The sequence below is a fragment of the Zalophus californianus genome, chromosome 7, assembly GCF_009762305.2.
Source record: "Zalophus californianus isolate mZalCal1 chromosome 7, mZalCal1.pri.v2, whole genome shotgun sequence".
Classification (NCBI taxonomy): Eukaryota; Metazoa; Chordata; class Mammalia; order Carnivora; family Otariidae; genus Zalophus; species Zalophus californianus.
In genome coordinates this window covers 69,850,222-69,870,515 of record NC_045601.1, presented here as the reverse complement: position 1 = coordinate 69,870,515, position 20,294 = coordinate 69,850,222, and the positions used below count along the sequence as shown (strand labels likewise).

The 20,294-nt window shown below is 42.4% G+C and overlaps 1 protein-coding gene across 5 annotated transcripts in view; it reads left to right on the top strand.

The window, feature by feature from the left end:
* ANKRD6 (ankyrin repeat domain 6) overlaps nt 1-20,294 on the top strand; it is a 183,292-nt gene that overhangs the window by 65,832 nt on the left and 97,166 nt on the right. The window contains exon 1 of one of the 5 annotated variants that reach the window (XM_027601235.1): nt 2,950-2,970. The exons of the other annotated variants lie outside the window; for them this stretch is intronic. The gene's annotated coding sequence lies outside the window, so the exon portion shown is untranslated. Of the gene's footprint in view, nt 1-2,949; nt 2,971-20,294 lie in introns of those variants that run through there. 5 annotated transcript variants of the gene reach the window in all.

Sequence of the window (20,294 nt, the reverse complement as noted above, 5' to 3'; positions counted from 1 at the left end):
ATCTTTTCAAAAGATGCAGGATTTTTGTTGTAATACGTAAGGGCTGGGTGCAGGAAACAGAAACCACTCCAGGTAATTTAAGTGGGAGAGAGAGGCATTGAGTGCTCACCAGTTTACCCAGCTCTAGGCTGGGCCCCAGGTGGTTCCCAGAACAGTGAAGAACTGGCCTACCAGGGCCTCCCAACTCAGAGGACAGTAACTGGGACCGTGGGTTCAAGAACCTATGCCCTTCCTGGGTGCCAGGGGTCAGGAAGTCTGAATTGAGAGAGGGTTGCCAGCATGATGGCTTTCAGTGCCCCCCTCCCCCCAGGAGAATGGTCCTACAAGGTGGCTCCTGAAAACCTCCCATTTCCACTTCTTGCCTGCGAGCCAAAAACTGCACAGAGAAGTCCTCCACTGCACTTCCAGCTTCCTAATTTTGCACAGGGGCCTTTAGTTGGATCACATCCCAATCTCTGGCTATGGGGTGTGGGGACTACAAAATGTAGTTTTCTGCCCTCCAGCTAGGAGGAGGATGTGGTGAGGTTAAACAAGCCAATCCCTAGTCCCCATGACATGTCGCTTGTCTGCAGTGAATACCGTGGGGGCCTCTCCTTCCAGATATGTTGGGTGTTGGCCTGTGTTGAGAAGATATCACGCCCAACTCTATATTAAACACTGAATCCAAATGTCAATATTTTCCAAGTTTATCTTTAGTACAATACTGTGTGCTTTGTAATAGATAATCAGTTACATTGTGGTGGCCCCCTCTGATATCTGTAAGATAAACAAAGTGGACCCTCATCATTGACAGGCAGATTTCAGTTTATTTATATTTGGAGAAAATAATGAGTCTGGATTGCTGTTTATCACAAAATGATTTATGGTTCATGTCATTACATTAAAAAACTAGGCTATGGAGCACCTGGGTGGCTCAGTTGGTTAAGTGACCGACTCTTGATTTCAGCTCAGGTCATGATCTTGGGGTTGTGAGATCAAGCCCTGCCTTGGGCTCCATGTTCAGCACGGAGTCTGCTTGAGATTCTCTCTCTCCCTCTGCCCCTCCCCCCCATGCTCTTGCTCGCTCTCTCAAAAAAAATCTTTAATTTAAAAAAACCTAGGCTTGTTGCACTATTTATCTAAAAATTCATTATCGATGTTTGGTACAAACTAGTAGGTATCAGGTCCAGGTAAAGATGAAGGAAAACATGAACTGGCATCAATACCAGTCTGACCAGTCCACATTCTCTGGAGTGCAGAAGTATGCATTTCTTGCAGCTTTGTGTTGAGTATGTTTTGTAAAAGTTAATCAAATTTCTCCGACCATTACCTGATAAGGCAGCAGGGAATTCAGCTAGCCTAATTAGCTTAGGAACTAAATCAGACCGAATGAATGTACAACAGAGCACAGAGTAGGTGCCCTCATCTGAAGAAATAGGTTACTGTTGATCTGACAGTAATTTCTTATCAATCATGGGGTTCCTGAAAAACACCCTGACTGATAAAACTGAAATTGGCAGATCGATGTCTTTTTGAAAATTGGAAGTTGGGGTAAAAAATGAGTAACATAGCATGCATACATATAATACTACTTGATACACACAAATATGTACTTTAAAATCATATATAGTATATAATGTTCTAAAGATATCTGCTTTAGAAATAGACTATATTCCTTGGTTGCCCTTGTAAACCATTCCCTTCAATTGTTCAGGAAACGTTACTGCAGCTGTGTCATGGACTAATCTAGCTGCCAGTTTTATGTTATGTTTTACGTTGTTTTTCCCCCAACATTTGATTATGAAAATTTTTCTACATATGGCAAAGTTGAAAGAATTTTAAGGTGAACACTGTATAACTATTACCTAAATTCTATCAACATTTTATTAAAATTGTTTTATCAGGGGCTCCTGGGTAGCTCAGTCAGTTAAGCGTCTGCCTTTGGCTCAGGTCATGATACCAGCATTCTGGGATGGAGCCCCGCAGCATCGGGCTCCCTGCTCAGTGGGGAGCCTGCTTCTCCCTCTCCCTCTGCTGCCACTCCCCCTGCTTGTGCTCTCTCTCTCTGTCAAATAAATAAATAAAATCTTAAAAAAAAATAAAATTGTTTTATCAAGTACTTATAGGTGCTTTGTTACTTACAAAGTCAGTTAATTATTGCTGCATAACAAATTACCCCACACTCAGCAGTTTATTTAGAAAAATAAGCTTCTATTTCCTCACGTAGTTACTGTGAGTCTGGAACCTGGGAGTGGCCTCACTGACTGGTTCTGGCTTGGAGTCCCTCATGAGGTTGCAAGTCAAGACCCTGGCCAGGACTCCTGTCATCTGCAATTTTACTGGGGCTGGACGGTCTACTTCCAAGAGGGCTCACTCACATGGCGGTTGGCTTGAACCTTAAATGATGGCACAAGGTAGTGTCCAACAGGTGCTGTTGACAATAAGTGACCCAGAAACGGTGGGGAATTCAGGGAAAATTTTACCTTGCATGGGTACTTGCCTGGAGCCTGTACCCATGGGCATGGCATTCCAGCCAGGAGAGATGGTAACACAAGGTGCAGAGAGAGAAATTAATGGAGTGCATGCTCCGAGACACACACAACAGGTTCGAGGTGATAGATTACATTCGTGAAGGTGGCTAATAGCTCCTAGAAAGGAAGGGCCTCAGCGACTGAGACTAAGATCGTGATGTAGTCATTAATGTTAAAAAACAGCTGCACTGAGAGATTTCTTTTCCTAGCACACGCACATTTTTATTCACAGTCAGTGTGTTCAGCTAAGGTTGTGATATCGTCGATGACTCCCCACTCTTTAAAGCTTTGTTTTACTGACAGCTTTTTTTTTCCCTCACAGCACATTTTCCTAATTTTCAAATTTGTATTTCTGTTCCTGACTGCAGAATAGGGTCAGACTGGACAACAGAAAAGTCCCTGGGAATGTTTGGCTCCTCTTAAACCATGAGGATGACATCTCCTGCCCTCCAACACACAGGTGCAGTGCCCACCCAGGACACTGGAGGGAAGGTGAAGGGTTGGGGGGGATGCTTCTGAGTGGTGTGTGGAGTTGTGTGCTGAGTGTTTGGAAGTCCTCACTCAGCTGTGGGAGGAGGTGAGCTCACCACCCTCTGGGTGGAGGCCAGCTACCCTCTGGGTGAGTGTTTACCCCTCTTACCACTCTGCTTGGGAGGGGAGGCACTTCCTTTGAAGTGTATTGGGGCCTGCCTCTCTCCTGGCACCGGTTGGCAGCAGGTGGGTGCGTTTTCAGATCTGTAGGGCTCGGGTAGGTCTGCCTAGAGGGGAAAATCCAGGTGAGTTTCACCTTTCTGTACCAGGCAAGGAAGGGGAGGATCATCCTTTATGGTAAAAGAATAAAGAGTAAACAATGAAAAATACCTTGTTAGGTCAAGTCAGTGACCCATGAATCAAAGAATTTCAAGCTTTTAGTGCTGGAGAACCTTGAAAATCACAGGCCAAGTAGGGCCTGGGCCTCCTGGTTCTCTGTTAATAAGGGCTGCTGTTAGTGTTGAACCTACTTTGTATGTGTTGGCTTCTGTGCTGATACCTCACACAGGGCCCATCCATTAACTATATTAAAAAATAAGAAGCATTTACTTGCAAAAGTGTTTTCAAAATAGTATAAGCCATGTAGTACTTATGGTGTTAGTACCTTTGCCAGGTATGGTTACAGATAGAAACACTCATTTAATCTTCTAACAAACTTGTGAGGTAAATGGTATTATTACCCCATTTTATGGATGAGGGAACTGAGGCATGAATAGATCAAGTTAACTTCTCTAAGTTGTGGTGTGGTAGCTGGCTAGTGCGTGGCTGCATTGGGGTTCAAAGCCAAGCCCGCTGTTTCACACTCCGTGCCCTTAACCACACTGAGCCCTAATTCCCTGTGCAAACATTAGTGCTACTTACTGAATAGTCAAAGCTTTCTATTTTCTAGGCATGTGATGAGTTTGCATTTCCTGGCCTCCTTGTGTTTGTGGGGCCATGTGACAACTTCAGGCCAGTGAGTTGTGAAAAGTATGTTGTGTCACTTCTGGGCTAGAACATGTGATCACTAGATCTCCCTTTCCCTGTGCCATGGAGACTGGCAAAGTTCCAGATGATGGTTTCTCTGTCAGCCTGGGCAAGTCAGAGAGGGAACAGCCCCCACCAACCCTAGGTGGACATTGCTTGAATGTGAAATGAACTTGTGTTGTTTAGCCACTGAGATTTTGGGTGTGTTTGTTACCTAGCTTATCCTGACTGATGTAATCTCTGATGTACCTAATATTTTAAGGGGTACATTAGTAAATAAGTTGGACACTTAAAGATCTTTCCAAATAATTTATTTTTTTTAGCCTCACTGGCTATTTTTTTAGCCTCACTAATTCATTTTCTTCCTTGTATATAGAAGGCAGCCTAGTACTGTGGAAACTTATCCTTCTTGAGCCTTTATGTCCTATCTGTAAGATGGGATAAGGAAAGTATAATAATATGAATAGACTCATGATGGGTGTCTGGAAGGATGCACGTAAAGTTCTTAGTGCAGTGCCCGGCCCAGTAAATTGTTTGCTGCTACTTTTCTTATTATCAGTAATGTGGCCATGATACTGTCGATGTCCCTATTCCCTAGGTAACAAAAGAACCAAATTTAAATTAGTCTTTTCTTAATTGCCCTAAGATTTGCTTGATGATTTGTGGCAAGTAACTGAATTTCCATGTGCTTGTCATCTCCTGAAAAGAAGTTGAAGGAAAGAATAGAAAGGCCATGGATGGCCATGGCAGCAAAGACTGTACTGCCACCCTGTTTGATCTTCAGAATGGTTCTATCGTAGGCTTACCCTGTCTGTTCGTCCAGAAGAAGCCAAGTTGAAAGTAGTTGCAGGGCCACATTGTAAGCTTATGTGAGCCACTTAAACCTTAATGCACAGATGTTGTAGAGGGTAACAAATATCTCCCACTTTGATGATCATCACCACCAAAAGGAACTTATAGCAATTATTTTTAAAAAAATCAGTAAATCCTATATTTGCAAAACTCCAAGCACATCTTGTAGAGAGGCTGGGTCTCAGGATCAACAAACAAAGGGACAATGTTAAAAATTTCTCTTTTGGATAAGTCAGTTGTCATACCCAACTCTCTCCACTCCCTCATGAATTGCCATGAGGCAAATCTAAGCCATCTGTTGCCTTTTTTTTTTTTTTATTTAAACCGTGAGTGTTGGGGCGCCTGGGTGGCTCAGTTGGTTAAGCATCTGACTCTTGAGATCAGCTCAGGTCATGATCTCAGGGTCCTGGGATCAGGCCCCGAGTCAGGTTCCATGGTCATCTGGAAGTCTGCTTGGGATTCTCTCCTTCTGCACCTCCCCCCGTGCTCTTTCTCAATAACTAACTAAACAACTAAATAACTAAATAACTAAATAAATAAAATCTTTAACACAACAGTGAGTGTTTCCATCTAAGTCTGGGGCAGGATGTGCAGTCATGGGATGCAGAATTCCTGAGTTGTCATCTGGAGCTGGCTGTGCAGTCCAGAGTGTGGGGCTATGGGACAGGGTCTGCACAGCAGCAGCATCTGTATTTTTCTGTTGGTGTGCACTTGGATTTTGACTACCAGAAGATATTTGCAGCACTTTACCAGCATTCATGAAGCTTGGAAACTAAATTTGTTGGCAGTGTCAGAAATGCCACTAAGCTTAGCAACTGGCTGCTGCAGCACTTTGTACATCAATACCAATTTTCATCAAAGGTACTGACTGACTGGGGGAGATTTCTCAGCTAACCTGCAAAGCAGAGTAATAATCCTTATTAAGCCTTTCTTTTCTTAGAAAAGTGAGTGATTTCCTTTCAGAAAATTGAGAACCAGAGGTTTAGAGCTTTAAAATTTTTTTCAATTAAAATATACCAACTGAAAAGTATATAAATCATGAACCTACAGATTGATGAATTTTCAAAAGTCAACGAAACTATCATCTGGATTAGGAAACTCAATGCTGGCAGTGGCCCAGAAGACTCCCTTCACGTTCCTCCTGGTCACTACATGCTTTCCTTCCCAAATCATTGTCCTGACTTCTAACATAATAGATTAGTTTTGCTTGTTTCTGAATTTTATATAAGAATCATACAGTGTGTCTTTTCTGTGTCTGGTTTCTTCTGCAAAGCAGAATGTTTGTGAGATTTATTCATGTGGTTGTGGGTAGTAATAGCTTATTGATATGCATTGCTATACAGTCTGAATATATCATAATTTATTTGTCCCTTCTGCTATGACATTTAAGTTGTTTTATGGCTTTTTAAAATTGTCTACACTGTATTTTAAATTTTATTTTCAATTTTTTGTGCTACTAAAGCACTAAGCAGTTACTAAGCAACTACTTCAGAACATAACCCAAATATCTTGGTTAATTTCATTCTAGACTAAAAAGGCATTAATGTTCATTTTAGGCGGCAATAAGCTTTACAGAAGAGACAGAAGTTTATACTTCTTTATAAAGTAAATCTTTCTCTGTTTATGGCATGGTTAAGGAATTCAGGATGCATTTGTTATTCTATAGATAAATTGTTAAAATTGTAACAGGAAAATTTAATGTTCTAATTTGTGACAACAAGAATTATCAAACTCTGTCACATTTTAGTTACTTAAGTAATCAAATCATAAATGGAATTACAATGTACATAATACATCCTCAGTAGCCTGTCATAATATATTTTGTGGAAACAGAGATAATTCACATCATCCCTATGTTTAGACAGGTTACCAGTAACTTATTTTACAGTGTTTTACTATTAAGAGTGATGCTACAATGAATATTCCCCATATATCCTTTGATGCACAGGTGTTTGTATTTCTGTTGATTTTATTTGTAGAGTGGGAATTGTTTGGGCATAGGATATGTGTATGTTTGGCACTACAGTTTTCTAGAGTGGTTATACCAACTTACACCCCCGCCTCCACCAGAGGTGTAGGAGAGGGTTCCCATTGCTCCAGATCTATGTCAACACTTGGTATTTTCAGTCTTTTAAAACTTTAGCCATTCTTATGAGAGCATAGTGGTTTTATTTTCTTTTTCCTTGATGACTTTTGAAGTTGAGCCCCTTTTCCATATGTTCATTGGCTCTCTGGTAGACTCTGTGAAGTTTTATGTGAAAGACCCTGGACCATTCTTCCATTGGATTGTCTCTTTTTCTTATTGATTTTGGAGGCATTCTTTATGTATTCTGGACGTCAGACCTTAGCTGGATAATCTAATCTGTACACTTCTTCTCTCACTCCTTGGTTTTGCTTTCATTGGAATAGATTCCCAAGCTGAGTTTCAGTCTCCATGAAGGCTAGTTTCTTTCCAGTTTATCCTTATTCCTAGGGCAGTTGCCCCCTTTATAGCATCCCCCAACTGCAGTGTGAAGTATGTACTCAGGTCCATCCACTTTAGTGTCTCCTGAACTCCCTCAACAACTGCTTGCAAATCAGCAAATGCCAGAGAGGAAAATGTGACCCTAAATATTTGGCTCATCTCTTTGTACTAACCTTTCCTCCATAATCTTGGCCTCTAGGTCCCCACTGCCTTGGCAGCTCTCTGATGCCTTCAAACAGATTTTTTTATTGTTTTGTTGGGCTTTTCTTGTTCTTATTGGTGGTAGGGTTGGTATGGTTGGTAGACAAAATGGCCCTCCAAAGATCTAGTCACTTCCTAATCCCCAGACCCTATTAATATTCCCTTATATGATAAAAGAGTGGATATTACCTTATATGGCAAAAAAAAGAAAAGGTTGTGATTAAGGACCTTGAGAGGAGGAGCTTCTCCTGGATTATCTGGGTGGTCCCTAAATGGTAGCCTTAAGTGGTAACTTGTTACAGAAGCCGCAGGAAACAGATACAGTTGGTCTGACAGAAGTTACTTTGTCCATAACTTTTTTTTTTTTTAAGATTTTATTTATTTATTTAATTGACAGAAAGAGAGAGAGAGAGACAGCCTGAGAGGGAACACAAACAGGGGGAGTGGGAGAGGGAGAAGCAGGCTTCCTGCTGAGCAGGGAGCCCAATGTGGGGCTCTATCCCAGGACCCTGGGATCATGACTTGAGCCGAAGGCAGTCGTTTAACCAACTGAGCCACCCAGGTGCCCCTGTCCATAACTTCTTTTAATGAGCAATAGCTTAACAAATTTATTATAGTCAGTTTCTAGATTGTAATTACTGTTTCAGATTAAATTAGTAGAATGCAGTTCTTTCTTTGATTATAGTGATGACAAGTATGTAATTTCTAATACATTGTAAAAAGAAGTACAATGATTTTTACTGTTACTACAGAGCTGGTCTCTTTTATTAATAGGATCAAGCAATTCATTTGATGAAATTCAGATAGAATGAAAATCTGATGTGTGTTATTAGTTTTCCCTAATATACTGTAGTGCATTTATTAAAAAATTTGTTGAGAAACTGATTAAAAACAACATGTGGAAAAGAACAATTTAGAGTGGAATCATTACAGATGAAACAATATGGATTTATAGTCCAGATAGCTTGTTTAACCAACATAATCATCCTTATAATTTGCTACAAGGAAAAACTTATAGTTATGTGTGTTCTCACCACTTCTAAACAAGCAACAATTTTTAAAAAGAGAAATTATCTTTTCTTTTGTCAGTTTAAAATTACTAAATAGAGTAGACGCCCAGAAGCCCAGTTTGTTTTCCTAAGGTTTTGGGATATATAGTGGGATGTGGATAAACCATGGTAACACCAGCTAGGATCCTGGGAATCTCCCTGGTCATAGCCCCTGTTCACAGTTGCTTCACCTTTTTCAGATACAAGCCTATCTGCAGAAACTTGAGAGCAAAGCCCACGTCTTCATACCTTCACTGATTCATTTAATAAATTGCTGTTACTCCCCTATCTTATCCCAAGTACTGAGCCAGCTACTGAAGATACTTGGAGAAGCAAAACCTGACATGATTCCTACTTTCATGGTGTTTACAATCTAAGAGGAAACAGACAACCAAAAAAGTCATTAAGATGAATGTGTTGTACAAATTGAGACCAGTGATCTGAAAGAAAGGAACATGAGTCTATGAGTACATGGGAAAACAGAGCTTGATCTAAGCTGGGGGTTCAGGAAGGGCTAAAGATGAGCTGATATCTGGGGCGCCTGAGTGACTCAGTGGGTTAGGCATCTGCCTTCGGCTCTGATGGTGATGCCAGGGTCCTGGGATCGGGCCCCGTGTCGGGCTCCCTGCTCTGTGGGAAGCCTGCTTCTCCCTCTCCCTCTGCCTGCCATTCCCCCTGCTTGTGTGTGTGTGCGCTCTCTCTCTCTCTCTCTCTGTCAAATAAGGGGTAAAGTCTGAAAGGAAGGAAGAAAGAAAAGCTGATTATCTGATGAATATTTCAGGAAGACATATCAGCTCACACAAAGTCATATGGTGCAAGAAAGCAAATCACCAGTGAGGAACTGAAGGAAAACCCAGTGTGACCAATTACTAGAAAGTGAAGAGTTGTGTTGAGAGAGATGATCTTAGCAGGGTGGTTTCATGCAGAACCTTTTACAGCAAGTCAGGGACATGGATATGTATCTTAAGAGCCATGGAAATCTGTATCAGTTTGCTTGGCCTGTCATAACAAATACCACAGACTGAGTGGCTAAATCAATAGAAATTTATTTTTCCACAGTTTTAGAGGCTGCAAGTCCAAGATCAAGGTGCTGGCAGTATTGGTTTCTCCTGAGGCCTCATTTCTGGTTTGCAGATAGTTACCTTCTTGCTGCGTTCTCATATGACTTTTTCTCCCTGTGCAAGCATCTTCTTCTTAAAGCTGTTATGGTTTAAATATATGTGTTCATTTGTTGTCCAAAGTTCATTTGTTGAAGCCCTAATCCCTAGTGTGGTTGGCTGTATTTGGAATAAGTAATTAGGGTTAAATGAGGTCATAAGGGTGAATCCCCTAATCTGATTGGATTAGTGTCCTTATAGGAAGCAATATCAGAGAGCTTGTTCCCCTCTGCACCTTATCCTCCCCCACTCCCACCCATGCACCAGTGAAAGGCCATGTGACAGTCCTTGTTATGACAACATAACAAGAAGGTGGTCATCTGCAAGCCAGCAAGAGAGCTCTCATCAGCAACTGAATTGGCCTGAACCTTGATCTTGAACTTCTAGTCTCCAGAACTGTAAGAAAATTAAGTTTTGGTAGTAGAGATGGGTGTGAGAGAGATTTTGGAAGCGAAATTAATAAGATGCAGTGATGATGCATTGAAGTATTCGAGAGAGAGAACAGGAAAAGGGAGATTTCAAGAAGGACGCCAAATTTTTAGACATGCAGAGTTGCAATAGGAACACCAGAGGAGACTAGGTTGGAGAAATATAAGGTTGGGCTTAGATTTGTAGATTTGTCTCTTGAGACATCCAGGTGGAAATGATGAGTCGCTGGATATGTGGATTAGGAGTTTGGAGGAGAGCTTTGGAAGTGAGATATGAATTTGAGAGTCTTGGGCCTACAGATGATAATAGTACTTAGTGCACTATCTGGCATATTTTAAATTTTTGATAAATGTTTTTGAGTAAAAAAACTATCGTCTAAAATGTTTCATATGTTATGGAGCAGAATATAAGGGTAGTGCATAATCATGTCCTTAGGAAGGCTATGAATTGAAGAAAAAATAGTAGAATGCATCTCCAACCAAACAGAAATGATTCTTTGTATCATATGGTGTTTTGTCTGGGCGTTTGACTTTTTCAATAAGAATTTTGGAAAGAGGTTGGAAAAAGAACTCAAGCTATGAGAGTAAGAGGAAATTTGGTACTTCCCATTTTCCTGAGAGTCCTGCAGCTTACACCTGTTTCATCTGTTGCATGGGCCCCAGACCTATCAGGTAATTGCACAGATGCATGAACAGAAGTGTGCTGCATATGCTTGGCTGCAAATCTGTCAGCGGCACAACAAATAGCAAAAAATATCACAGCAATTACCACAGCTAAGCCACAAAGGATGAGAAAGATAGGGGCCCGAGGTCTTAGCAAAATGGTCTCTGTCAACAGTTCATATCTTTCCCGGATTATTCCATATGCCTGGATTCTTAATGGCTTTTTTATTGAGCCAGGCACGGACCTGGCGTCCAGATGGCCAGATGAGCTAAGAAGTATCCCTTGGAACTTTGAAATCTGGGATGCAGAGTGGAAGGGGTCTGTGAGTCCAGCCCTTCTTGTTTCATGTGAACAAGAATGGTGCATGTTTTTAAAAGGCAGCAATGATATTAGCTTTAGTTATGATAGTAGTTGCTGTTTGTTTTGTCTTAGAGCACAGTAGGTATGAAGATACAGGAAAACTTGGCACGATAAATGTTTATCCTCCCACATGCTCTTTTAAAATGCAATTCTTAAAATATCACAGGAGATAACATGCTGAGAAATACAGAGATTTTCTTTAATGTTGCCCTGGCTTTAGAACTTCATTTTTAAAGAAGTAAAGCATTCAAATTCAATATTCATTGAACACCTACTTTGTGCCAAGGTGGGGCCCTTGTGGTCCTTGTCCTGGGAGGGCTTATGGTCCGTCCCAGGAGACAGACATTGAACAAGTAATTATAAGTCTAATCAGAGTCATGAAAAAAAACCTTCAAGGTAGAGAGTGGATTTACCTGGACTGGTGTGTCAGGGAAGGGCTTTCTGGAAGCAGTATCTAGACTCAGTCCTCAGAGATGAGTAAGAATTAAATGAAGAGCAAGAGGGAGAGTCCCAGATGGGGGAAGCAGCATGTCGACAAGCCAGAACTAGCACAGCAAGCCCCAGGAGGTGAGGCTGGAGTGAGGGGGCCAGTAGGCTTGAGCCATGTTAAGAATGGTGAATTGTATCCTAGGGGCATCCAATATGCTGTGAAAGTCTTGAAGAATGGAAATGACATAATCAGATTTATGTTTTTAAAATAGCATTCTTGCCTCAATGAGGAGGAACCAGAGAAAGTGAGACAAGTCTGGTTTTAAGAGGCTAGAGGTGAAGTTTTAGTTCAGAGAGGAGATGATGGGGTCCTGCATTACGGTGGCTGCAGGGGGGCTGGAGAGAATTGAACAGATCAGATCTATTTTCCTTTGTAAAAATAATGGTCTTTTTTCTCATAATATTTTTCTTATAGAAAATCCTCAGAAAATATGTAAGCACAAAAAAAGAAAGTAAGTGACCCAATTCCAGCTCTGAGGGAGTAAAATTATTTATTTGAGGTAAACCCTTCCAGTCTTTCTTTTATGCATTTATAACACACATTTATTTTTAAAAACAAAATTTATATATTATGTATACATTGTTTAATAACATATACATATATATTTTTAGATTTTATTTTTTTATTTGATGGGGCGGGGGTGGGGCAGAGAGCACAAGCAGGGGGAGCAGCCGGCAGAGGGAGAGGGAGAAGGAGGCTCCCAGCTGAGCAGAGAGCTCGATGTGGGGCTCGATCCCAGGACCCTGGGATCATGACCTGAGCTGAAGGCAGATGCTTAACCGACTGAGCCACCCAGGTGCCCCACCTATATTTTTAATGATATCCTTCCTAGCCTCCAAAGTAAGTTCTTTGGCTTGTGTTGGCAAGTGAAATGCCTCGGTATCCATTTGTGTGTGTCCCCAGAAAGAATCCCCTATTGGGGCCTGTTTTCAGAGCCTGCCATTCATGGTCCTGATCTTGTTAACTTCTGGCCTGCAGGAGTGTCTTCACAGTATGTTGGCATCTAAACCATGGGAGAAGTGTCCCTCGGAGATGCTTGTGGAAGCTCCAGTTTCCAGAGCTCTGCTGAAGTGCAGGCAACCACCAATAGGGGCTTCTTGAAGTTGTTTTTGGGGCCAGTTCAATGCTTAAGGAGCTCAGGTGCATCTCTGAAGAGAGAATGAATTGCCAAGTAGCTTCCTGCAGAGTGAGCTGAAGCGGGCATGCTCCCTCAAAAGCTGCTGAAGGGGAATCTAAGAAGTGAAATACTAAAAATGAGATAATGTTATATGTCAGTATTATTTCAATTAAAAAAATGAAGTAATATTGGGGATGTGATCTTGAATCAGTGTGATGACCCTTCTTGACAGGCCGTAAAATAAACCGATACCCTCCTAAATTGGAAATTGTCAGCTCTGGTTTGTCTCTCTCATTTTGACAATGCTTATTTATGCTTTGCAAAATCCGTGGAAGGTATTCCAGCTTCCTGAGGCAGCAGCACACACCAGTAGTCTGGGAAGTTTTTCTAGGGCGGCCATAGATTTAGGGAATAACATCTCTTCATACTAGAGAAATTTCTCATAGAATTTTTACCCCCTTTTCTTCCAGAAGAGATTAGGAGGGAGAGTCTTCATGGCCGTGAGCTGGTCTTTGGTATCTGGCCCCAGCTGGCACTGCATAAGGGGAGGGAGGGGTACTTCTAGTGGCTCAAAGCCCGGCCCCACCCCTCCTGAGATTCAGCCTTCAGCTTGTCAGGGAGTCAAAAGTACAGGGACTCCGGATCGCTGCAGGTCACAGGCATTCCTAAACAGTGATGCAGGGATGACCCTTTGTGCCCTCAGGCTGCCAGGGTCAGATAGAGAGAGGAGGTTTCCCCTGGAGAGCCGGAGCAGCCTCTTCAGTCTGTTGTTTTAGTCTCTCTTCATTAACGGTGTTAGGCTGTGCCAAAGTACTGGCTTCTCGGCCCTGGAAGAGGGTCTTTAAGGGGTAGTGGCACCATCAGGCTGTTTTGCATTGGACAAGATTTGCATCCTCTCTCTTCTCTCTGAGAGGCTGTTTGCTTCTTTGCATTGGGGAGCAGCTGTCTTCGTGGGAGAGGCAAGAGACAGGCTGGCTTTGGGTAAATATAAAGAGGGAATTTGCCTTTGAAGACGGTCGCGCCCGAAGATCTAAAGAGAATGTATTTCAAGGAGGCTTTTTCTATTACTGGACCAGCTTAGGGTTGGAAGACCCTCAGGCTCCTCTAGGGAAGTATGCATACTTAGGTACGTCATAACAAGTGATAAAACCAAGCACTGCTTTTTTTAATAAGAGCTCAGAAGTACTGCTTTATGCCACAAGAGGACAGTTCTTTTTATGTTTATCATCTTGGTGACTCATTCTTATCCTGCCCAGAGAGGAACTTTAGGTCCCTTCTGGCTCTGGAGTTCTCCATCTTTGCTCTAAGTGCTGATGTGAAAAGTTTGCTGTCATAGGATTTGTGGTGTGCCAGGGCCATCAGCCTCAGACTTTCCTGTGCTGTTTTCTTAGCAGCTGGAGAATATAGTTTCATTTATTCATTCAACAACCACTTAGGATATGACTGTGTTAGGTGCTGAGTGTGCCAAAGTAAATATGCTGAAGTCACTATCTTCAAGGAGTTTAGAGCATGAGTGACTCTCTCTTGGCTGAGCTGGTAATCTACTATCTGAGAATAATCCTAATGCTAAATTCTGTTACCTCTGGTGTGTAATAATGGTGCAATCAGCTCAGCTACAAAACATGTTTCTATAATGAGATTAGCTCATATGCAATTGGACAAAGGTGCATAATGTCAGTTCATATGCTTTTCACCCTATTTTAGAGGACCCCAAATAGCAAGAGTAAACTTATAACCTTCATCAAGAAAGGAAAATGCCCTCAGCTCAGCTTTTGCACCCCAGGAGCTCTTTCTGCTCTGTTTTAAGAAAATTAAAAATGGGGGCATCTGGGTGGCTCAGTTGGTTAAGCACCCAGCTCTTGATCTCAGCTCAGGTCTTGATCTCAGGGTCATGAATTCAAGCCCTGCATTGGGCTCCACACTACTTAAAAAAAAGAAAAGAAAATTAAAAATGAGTGCCTGTGCCCAGGTCTCCATTCCGGGAGACTTGCACCCTAGCCTTGAGGGGTCTCAACTGCAGCAGGTATACTTCCTCCTGTCCCAGCACTGGGAAACCAGCACTTCCATTCTATCACTTGTGTGCTTGTAATATTTCTTGCAGCAGCCTCTTGCTGCCGTGAGCTGTTGGTTTGCTTCTGAGGTACTAATTGTGTGTGCGTGTGTGAGTGTGAGTGCAAGCATGCCCTCTGGTTACCATAGATTTCAGATGGTCTTGTGTCGTCTGCCCATATGCCCTGGTGCTAACATCCAGAGAGCCAAAGATAGTTCACCCCAAGAGGTAAGAGTTCGAGCCTCCCATGCCCTCCTTTCGAGCCTTGCCCCAACATGCTTTCATCTGTGAACCCCCCGAGAGAGTGATAGCTGCTGCCAGTCCCAATAGTCAGTTCTGTTCCCAGGCTCTGAAATATGGCTCCTCAGATTGCAGCTCTGGCCTCAGCTGGAGAGAGGACTAGTGAAGCCTGTCCATTTCTCAGTGGTTCAGATTCTGCAGGGAAATTCATGCCCTGTTTGCCATCTCCAAAGTGGGCATGGGACGAGGGCTCCTAAACTAACTTAATATCATGTGGGGAGGGGGACCAAAGGGCTGTTTGGAATCCCTTTTTGTTTGACCTGATTCTGTTGTGACCTTAAGTGAGTAATAAGACTTTTCAGTGGCAGCAGGGAGTGAAGTAACCTAGTTTACTTTCAGGGACACAGATCATCAGTGGTCTTCACTTCAGGCAGTGCCCAGACAGCATCAGGCCCCCACGTACAGTGCTCAACTCAGGGCCAGGGAAAGCCTGCGGGAAGGGCCCCTGTGGGACTAAATCAAGAATATGGAACACCCGGCCAGAAGGGCTTGCTTTGAAAATGTTCCCAAGATAAGTGTATAACTTGATTCTGAAAGTCTTACCTTGTGGGGGCTAGAGATATCTCCCTGCCCCCCATTGCCCTGTCCCTCCAGCTTCATGCTGCATAGTGGTAGACCAGTTAAATCACAGAGGTTGCTTTGAGAAGCAAATCTGTTTATTAAACTTCTGCATTTGAATGTCAAGAGTTAAAAAGATGGTTGGTTTTGTTTGTACCACACACATACAAAATGCAATCATGGGGATCCATGGGAGGCCGTATTATCCTCCATTTGCTTTAGGAGTTATAAGTGAAGGATACCTGATCAATCATTGTTGCTGTGAGCCCCAGAAAGCTGTGTCTGTGGGAATGAGAGCTGACTGTGTGTGCCTGTGACCATGTATCCACCTCCCCAGTGGGTGGGAAGGTACATTCCTGTCTGGGAATTCAGCCAAAGTTCTGATCCGTTTTTTCTCTTGGCTCCTGTTTTTACAGTTATATCACTGTTGGACTGAGGAAAGGAGATAGAAGAATCAATAGAATGGAAGATATGGGCAAATAAATATGTTTAAATTGGAAGAACCAATGAATCCATTGTACTGGCAAGCACTTACCTGGAAGGAGAATTACAGAATGTTTTATCTCCCTTTTCTAAGAGAAAAGACATTAATACCCAACCTTGTGGATCAAAACTTCTCAGTATTTCATAGATCCTTCTAGGTCAGCTTTTCCCCATCTTCACCCCAATCCAAGCCTCTGACATCTGCTTGTGCTGCAGCAGCAATAGCCCATACTGATAACCCTGCCCTATCCCTCTGCTCGTCATGCTGTACTGTGGCAGACCACTTAAAAATCACAGATCTAGTCATGATACTTCCTTTGAAATGCCCTCCCAGGGCTCAGCATGGCCCCAAAACCTCCTTGCCCTCATATCCTATAACTTCCCCACTGGGACCACTGGACTTTGAGTGGCTCCCACCCACACCACCACCTTGTCTCTCCTTACTCCCTGTATTAGTCAGGGTTCTTCAGAGACACAGACCAATGGTATAGGTATATACACAGACAGAGATTTATTATAAGGAATAGACTCACATGATTATGGAGGCTGGCAAGTCCAAACTCTGCAGGGGGGCCCAGCAGGCTGGAGACCCTGATGTTTTAGTTCCAGTCTGCAGGCAACCTGCTGGAGAACCAGGGAGAGCCAGTGTTGCAGATGAAGTCCAAAGGCAGTCTGCTAGAGAGTTCTCTTTTGCTTGAGGGAGGCTGGGTTTTTGTTGTTGTTGTTGTTGTTGTTGTTCTTTTCAGGCCTTTAGCTGATTAGGTGAGGCCCACCCACATTATGGGGGGCCATCTGCTTTACTCAAAATCTACAGATGAAAACGTTAATCCAATCCAAAACAACCTCACAGAAACATCCAGAATAATGTTTTGACTATGTTGATAAATATCTTTGCACCTGTGGCCCAGCCGCACTGACACATGAAATTAACTATCTCACTCCCTGTTTGCATTTTGTCATCTGTCCACACTGGACTGCTTCCAGCTTTTCTAATGTACTACACTAATTCTGCCTCTCGGCCTTTGCCCGTGCTGCCTATCCCACCCAGAGTGTTTTTTCATCTGGCCCATTCTTATTTACCATCATGTGTCAGCTGAAATTCCACTTCCTTAAAGGGAACTTCCCTGATCTTCCCAGGCTAGGTTCATCCCCTCAGATACGTATTGCTAGAGCACACTGAACTTCCCTTTAATATCACACTGAGAGTCACTTGTTTAATGCCAGTCTTCCTCACTAGACTTTAAGCTCCATGAGGGCAGGAAGCATATCTGTTTTGCTGCTATATACCTGGCTTTTACTAGCTATTCACAGATCATCCAGTGAATGAATGAATGAATGAATTGAAAGTTTACACTGCATTAAAAGCTTACAAGACTCTTACATAGTTAAAACCCTGTGATGTAAACTTTATTATCTTCACTTTTACAGATTGAAGCCCACAGAGGATAGGGACTATTTACGTAGAATCTGGGCTTCAAATAAAAGAATAATAAATGCAAGCACTGGCACTTATAGCACTTAATAAGTGTTAGGCACTATTCTATACATTTGAGAGCTCACAGCAACCTAGTAAGTAGCCCTGTGGCATTCATTCTCTGCCTCCTGGTATTCACTTTGGAGGGTCCATTTCCGTATGTCTCAGGAACCTGGAATCTGGAGCTCACGGGGAGGTTGGTCCCCTCTTCACCCTGTGGTATTTCTGGACCATCTCCGTCCAGAAAATAGGGACAAGTTAGCAAGTCTGTCCCAGTAAATAGGGGCAAGTTAGCAAGTCTGTCCCAGTAAATAGGGACAAGTTAGCAAGTCTGTCCCAGTAAATAGGGACAAGTTAGCAAGTCTGTCCCAGTAAATAGGGGCAAGTTAGCAAGTCTGTCCCAGTAAATAGGGGCAAGTTAGCAAGTCTGCTGGCCAAGCAGATGTCCCGTTGAGGAACAGAATGCTGTTCTCCCCTTGTTGAAGTTACCCCAGTCTCTATAAGAACCTTCTTGCCTCCAGCCACCATGAATAAGCATGTGTGGAGAAATGCTTCTCTTCATAGTCATTGTACTCTTCAAAAAGTAGCCCTCTCTATCTGTCTTCCGTTTAGATCAGCCTAGCCGGGGTTGTATGTGGGGTAAGCCATATTCTCTGAGTTGACATCTCAGTGACCTGGGGGAGGGGGGTGTCAGATATTACCTAGTACCACTAAATAATAAGAGTTGGTTTTACGAAATCCAGTATATACTTGTATGTTTTGAGGCTAAGTGTCTTCCCTGGAAGACTTGAACCTACATCTGTGCTCCCAGAATCTGGGGTATGGTAGCTAAATGTCTATTTCATCGTGTTAAGTTATAAACCGATACCCTAGAAGAACGAATTCCCCAGATGAGGGAGCAGGTCTTTTTCTCTTCTATACCAAGTCACAATATTAATAATGTAGTCAAATGTGGCTCTGCTATAAGAGTTTAATTTTCAAAGACAATCAGACAATTTTATGGCTGACTTGAAGCATTTGTCTCTAACCACTGAGTTGATATCATGTTGCTTCCCTAACGGATTCTTGCTGACAGTCAAAGGAGAGATAAGATGTGGGAAGTAAAAAGCTTTTCAATTAATTTATGATTCTGTTAGGTGTAAAGCCTGTAATTACTCTGGTTGTTGCCTTTGCCAAAAATAAGTTGAAAACCTGTTTTATGGGAAAGTTCTTTTATGAACTTGAAAGAGAGCATAGGTTAAAAAAAAAAAAAAAAAAAAAAAAAGGTTTGTGTTCCCTCCTCCAGAGCAGGGAGTGGGGAAGAAAAAAGATTTCTGGCCTATTCTTTCTCCTAACCAGTGAATGTATAAAGTACTATTTGGTGAGTAGGGCAATTATTTAGAAGAATCTTTAGATCGTATTTTTACATTCTTGACTAGCCATTTCACATCCAGCTGATTCACTCATTCATTCATTCAACAAATATGTGTAAGTGCTGCTGTGCCCAGGGAATGTTGTAGGCTTTGAGATAAAGTGGTGAACATGGAAAAGCTCCTGCTCTCTTGGAGCTCCCATGGCCTGCAGCTGACTAGAGGCAAACAATATACAAGTAAATAAATTAATGAACAAGATAATTTCAAATGGTGTTGACTTTGCAAAAAATAGAAATTGGTAATGTGATAAAGTATGTGGACTTAGGGCAGGAAAGCAGCTAGTCCATTCAGACCCACCTAAAACATTATAGACTTAGGGAGCTAGTGCCGGGGAAAGGTTCCCCATTCCTGCCCCTTTCCTACCTGGCTTTGCAAGGTGATGCAAAAAATGGAAGCATTTGCAAAAACCTGGCAAACCATTAACAGGACTCTCTTTGGACTCCCAGTTCAGCTAAGTAGAGCACATGGCTTCTTTAGGGAAAAGAGGAGAAGGCATTAAAAGTCTTAAACAAGAGTAAGGTTCCCCAATCACTGCCTTAATCAAGTTCATTAAAACCAAATGTATATTTAAAGCTTCCTTATGATTTAACTTTATTTTAATGTAAGTAGTAATATTTGAATTCCTCCATGATGTCTAAAGGTATCTTCATTTAGGAGATGGGGAGAAGTGTGCCCCCCCCAATGTAAATCTTTGGCTTTCATTAAGTGTTTGTAAGTAGTAAACCCAAAATGCCTGCAGTATAATTTTTAAAAAGAATTATTTTATTTTAGAGAGAGGGCGGGAGAGGTAGAGGGAGAGAATCTCAAGCAGACTCCCTGCTGAGCACAGAGCTCTACATGGGGCTCGATCCCACAACCCTGAGATCGTGAAGCTGAAACCAAGAGTCAGACAGTTAACCAACCCAGCCACCCAGGTGCCCCTGCAGTATAATTTCTAAGAATTAGCCACTCTGGAAAAAAAGAATACTGGGTTTGAAAAACTACTACTATAGACTGTTTGCATGTTGCCCCAGCCACTGTATTTTGACAGCTGAGATAATAAGACTAAACCAAACAGGAGTTTCACACACACACACACACACACACACACACACACACACACACACACACACACACACACACACCCATGTGGGGAAAGACCAATGCCAAGATAGTTTGTGCTTTTGGTTTCACTGACATATATGGAACATGATGTACATGTGGTTGTTTGGTTGAACCCCTGCCCTGT